Here is a 5,435-nt window from a genome sequence, read left to right as displayed (position 1 = left end):
CTCACTGACACCATGTCCCTCACTATCCCTTCCTAACAACGCATGGATAGTGTGGTCCTGTGGATCCTCGAGACCATCACCGTTGAGCATAAGATGTCATCCGTGAGCGTGGCGGCACTACCCATCAGGCCTAGATTGCCATCGAGGAGCAGTTCCTTGATAACCGTGAGGCTCTCGCTCTCCACGTTGATGGAACCATTTGGACCTTCGTTCAAGGGGACCTCTTCGTCATCGAGTATTGCCACCAGATGAAGGGCATGGTGGCCTCTCTCTGTGATCTCAGGGAGCTTGTCTCTTATCGCATGCTCATACTCAATCTTCTCCAAGGCTTCGATGAGTGCTACAATCACCTTCGTACTTGGATCATTTGCTCATTGAAAGGGAATTAGGCTTACACCTAGTTCCTAAATGATTTTGGTGGTTGAATTGCCCAACACAAATAAATTGAACTAACTAGATTGCTCTAGTGTGCAAGTTATACAGGTGCCAAAGGTTCACACTTAGCCAATAAAAAGACCAAGAATTGGGTTCAACAAAGAGAGCAAGGGATAACCGAAGGCACCTCTGGTCTGGCGCACCGGACTGTCCGGTGTGCCACCGGACAGTGTCCGGTGCACCAGAGGACTCCAAGTCAAACTCATCACCTTCGGGAAAATCCAGAGGCGCTCCGCTATAATTCACCGGACTGTCCGGTGTACACCGGACAGTGTCCGGTGCCCCAGGGAAGAGCGGCTCTGGAACTCGCCAGTCTCGGGAAATTGCTTCGCTATAATTCACCGGACTATCCGGTGAGCCAGCAGAGCAACTGCTACTTCGCGCCAACGGTCACCTGCAGGCGCATTTAATGCGCGCCAGAAGCGCGCAGAAGTCAGGCACGCGCGAGACGGTGCACCGGACAATCTACAATACTTGTCCGGTGTACACCGGACAGCCAGGCGGGCCCAGAAGTCAGAAGCTCCAACGGTCGAATCCCAACGGCCTGGTGACGTGGCTGGCGCACCGGACATGTCCGGTGTGCACCGGACTGTCCGGTGTGCACCGGACTGTCCGGTGCACCATACGACAGTCAGCCACCACCAAACGACTAGTTTGGTGGTTGGGGCTATAAATACCCCCAACCACCCCACATTCAAGTCATCCAAGTTTTCCCACTTCAACTACTTACAAGAGCTCTAGCATTCAATTCTAGACACACCCAAGTGATCAAATCCTCTCCAAACTCCACACAACGCCCTAGTGATTAGTGAGAGAGATTTGCTTGTGTTCTTTCGAGCTCTTGTGCTTGGATTGCTTTCTTCTTTCTTTGATTCTTTATTGCGATCAAATTCACTTGTAATTGAGGCAAGAGACACCAATCTTGTGGTGGTCCTTGTGGGAACTTTGTGTTCCAAGTGATTGAGAAGAAAAGCTCACTCGGTCCGAGGGACCGTTTGAGAGAGGGAAAGGGTTGAAAGAGACCCGGTCTTTGTGACCACCTCAACGGGGAGTAGGTTTGCGAGAACCGAACCTCGGTAAAACAAATCCACGTGTCTCACTCCTTATTCGCTTGCAATTTGTTTTGCACCCTCTCTCGCGGACTCGATTATATTTCTAACGCTAACCCGGCTTGTAGTTGTGATTATTTTTGAGAATTTCAGTTTCGCCCTATTCACCCCCCCTCTAGGCGACTTTCAATTGGTATCAGAGCCCGGTGCTTCATTAGAGCCTAACCGCTCGAAGTGATGTCGGGAGAACTCGCCAAGAAGGAGATGGAGACCGGCGACAAGCCCGCTACAAGCCACGGGAAGGCTTCATCGGAAGAGTCCCGCAACAAGGAGAAGAAGAAGGAGAAGAAGACTTCTTCTCACAAATCGCATCGGAGTGGCGACAAAATAAAGAAGACGAGGAAGGTGGTCTACTACGAGACCGACACTTCATCACCTTCTACCTCCGGCTCCGACGCGCCCTCCATAACTTCTAAGCGTCATGAGCGCAAGAAGTTTAGTAAGATCCCCTTACATTATCCTCGTACTTCTAGACATACTCCATTACTTTCTGTTCCATTAGGCAAACCGCCAACCTTTGACGGTGAAGATTATGCTAGGTGGAGTGATTTAATGAAATTTCATCTAACCTCACTCCACAAAAGTATATGGAATGTTGTTGAGTTTGGAGCACAGGTACAATCCGTAGGGGATGAGGATTATGATGAGGACGAGGTGGCCCAAATCGAGCACTTCAACTCCCAAGCCACAACAATACTCCTCGCCTCTCTAAGTAGGGAGGAGTACAACAAGGTGCAAGGATTGAAGAGCGCCAAGGAAGTTTGGGACGTGCTCAAGACCATGCACGAGGGTGATGAACTCACCAAAATCACCAAGCGGGAAACGATCGAGGGGGAGCTCGGTCGCTTCCGTCTTCGCCAAGGGGAGGAGCCACAAGATATGTACAATCGGCTCAAGACCTTGGTGAATCAAGTGCGCAACCTCGGGAGCAAAAAGTGGGATGACCACGAGGTGGTTAAGGTTATTCTAAGATCTCTTATTTTCCTTAACCCTACTCAAGTACAATTAATTCGTGGTAATCCAAGATATACACTAATGACTCCCGAGGAAGTAATCGGGAATTTTGTGAGCTTTGAATTTATGATCAAGGGCTCACGAAAGATCAACGAGCTTGACGGTCCTTCTACGTCCGAGGCTCAACCGGTCGCATTCAAAGCGATGGAAGAAAAGAAGGAGGAGCCTACACCGAGTAGAACACCCATCGACGCCTCCAAGCTCGACAACGAGGAAATGTCGCTCGTCATCAAAAGCTTTCGCCAAATCCTCAAGCAAAGGAGGGGGAAAGATTACAAGCCCCGCTCCAAGAAGGTTTGCTACAAATGTGGTAAGCCCAGTCACTTTATAGCTAAATGTCCTATTTCTAGTGACAGGGGTGACGACAAGAAGGGGAGAAGAAAGGAGAAGAAGAGGTACTACAAGAAGAAGGGCGGCGATGCCCATGTTTGTCGTGAGTGGGACTCCGACGAAAGCTCTAGCGACTCCTCCGACGACGAGGAAGCCGCCAACATCGCCGTCACCAAGGGCCTTCTCTTCCCCAACGTCGGCCACAAGTGCCTCATGGCTAAAGACGGCAAAAAGAAGAAGGTTAAATCTAAATCCTCCAATATATATGAATCCTCTAGTGATGATAATGCTAGTGATGAGGAAGATAATTTACGTACTCTTTTTGCCAACCTAAACATGCAACAAAAAGAAAAATTAAATGAATTAATTAGTGCCATCCATAAGAAGGATGACCTTTTGGACTCCCAAGAGGACTTCCTAATCAAGGAAAACAAAAGGCATGTTAAAGTTAAAAATGCTTATGCTCTAGAAGTTGAAAAATGTGAAAAATTATCTAGTGAGCTAAGCACTTGCCATGAAACCATTGACAACCTTAGAAATGAGAATGCTAATTTATTAGCTAAGGTTGATTCAAATGTTTGTAATGGTTCAATTCCAAATGATAATGTTGAATTGCTTGCTAAAATAGAAGAATTGAACATGTCTCTTGCTAGCCTTAGGATTGAAAATGAGAAATTAATTGCTAGGGCTAAAGATTTTGATGTTTGCAATGCTACTATTTCCGATCTTAGAGACAAAAATGATATATTGCGTTCTAAGATTGTTGAACTTAATTCTTGCAAATCCTCTACATCTACCGTTGAGCATACTACCATTTGTACTAGATGTAGAGATGTTAACATTGATGCTATACATGATCACATGGCTTTAATTAAACAACAAAATGATCATATAGCAAAATTAGATGCTAAAATTGTCGAGCATAACTTAGAAAACGAAAAATTTAAATTTGCTAGAAGTATGCTCTATAGTGGGAGACGCCCTGGCATCAAGGATGGCATTGGCTTCCAATAGGGAGGCAATGTCAAACTTAGTGCCCCTCCTAAGAAATTGTCCAACTTTGTTAAGGGCAAGACTCCCATGCCTCAGGATAACGAGGGTTACATTTTATACCCTGCCGGTTATCCCGAGGACAAAATTAGGAGAATTCATTCTAGGAAGTCTCACTCTGGCCCTAACCATGCTTTCATGTATAAGGGTGAGACATCTAGCTCTAGACAACCAATCCGTGCTAAGTTGCCTAAGAAGAAAACTCCTAGTGCATCAAATGAACATAGTTTTTCATTTAAAACCTTTGATGCATCTTATGTATTAACTAACAAATCCGGCAAGGTAGTTGCCAAATATGTTGGGGGCAAGCACAAGGGGTCAAAGACTTGTGTTTGGGTACCCAAAGTTCTTGTGTCTAATGCCAAAGGACCCAAAACCATTTGGGTACCTAAAGTCAAGAACTAAACTTGTTTTGTAGGTTTATGCATTCGGGGGCTCAAGTTGGATTATCGACAGCGGGTGCACAAACCACATGACAGGGGAGAAGAAAATGTTCTCCTCCTATGAGAAAAACCAGGATCCCCAACGAGCTATCACATTCGGGGATGGAAATCAAGGTTTGGTCAAGTGTTTGGGTAAAATTGCTATATCTCCTGCCATTCTATTTCCAATGTTTTTCTTGTAGATTCATTAGATTATAATTTGCTTTCCGTTTCTCAATTATGTCAAATGGGCTACAACTGTCTTTTTACTGATGTAGGTGTCACTGTCTTTAGAAGAAGTGATGATTCAGTAGCATTTAAGGGAGTGTTAGAGGGTCAGCTATACTTAGTGAATTTTGATAGAGCTGAACTCAACACTTGCTTAATTGCTAAGACTAACATGGGCTGGCTCTGGCATCGCCGACTAGCACATGTTGGGATGAAGAATCTTCATAAGCTTCTAAAGGGAGAGCACATTTTAGGACTAACCAATGTTCATTTTGAGAAAGACAGGGTTTGTAGCGCATGCCAAGCAGGAAAGCAAGTTGGTGCTCATCATCCACACAAGAACATCATGACGACCGACAGGCCACTGGAGCTCCTACACATGGACCTATTCGGCCCGATCGCTTACATAAGCATCGGCGGGAGTAAGTACTGTCTAGTTATTGTGAATGATTATTCTCGCTTCACTTGGGTGTTCTTTTTGCAGGAAAAATCTCACACCCAAGAGACCTTAAAAGGATTCTTGAGACGGGCTCAAAATGAGTTCGGCTTGAGGATCAAGAAAATTAGAAGCGACAATGGGACGGAGTTCAAGAACTCACAAATCGAAGGCTTCCTTGAGGAGGAGGGCATCAAGCATGAGTTCTCTTCTCCCTACACCCCACAACAAAATGGTGTAGTGGAGAGGAAGAATAGAACTCTATTGGACATGGCAAGAACCATGCTTGATGAGTACAAAACTTCGGATCGGTTTTGGGCCGAGGCGGTCAACACCGCTTGCTATGCCATCAACCGGTTATATCTACACCGAATCCTCAAGAAGACATCTTATGAACTCCTAACCGGTAAA

The sequence above is a fragment of the Zea mays genome, chromosome 9 (assembly GCF_902167145.1).
Source record: "Zea mays cultivar B73 chromosome 9, Zm-B73-REFERENCE-NAM-5.0, whole genome shotgun sequence".
NCBI lineage: Eukaryota > Viridiplantae > Streptophyta > Magnoliopsida > Poales > Poaceae > Zea > Zea mays.
Note: the sequence above shows the minus strand (reverse complement) of the source record.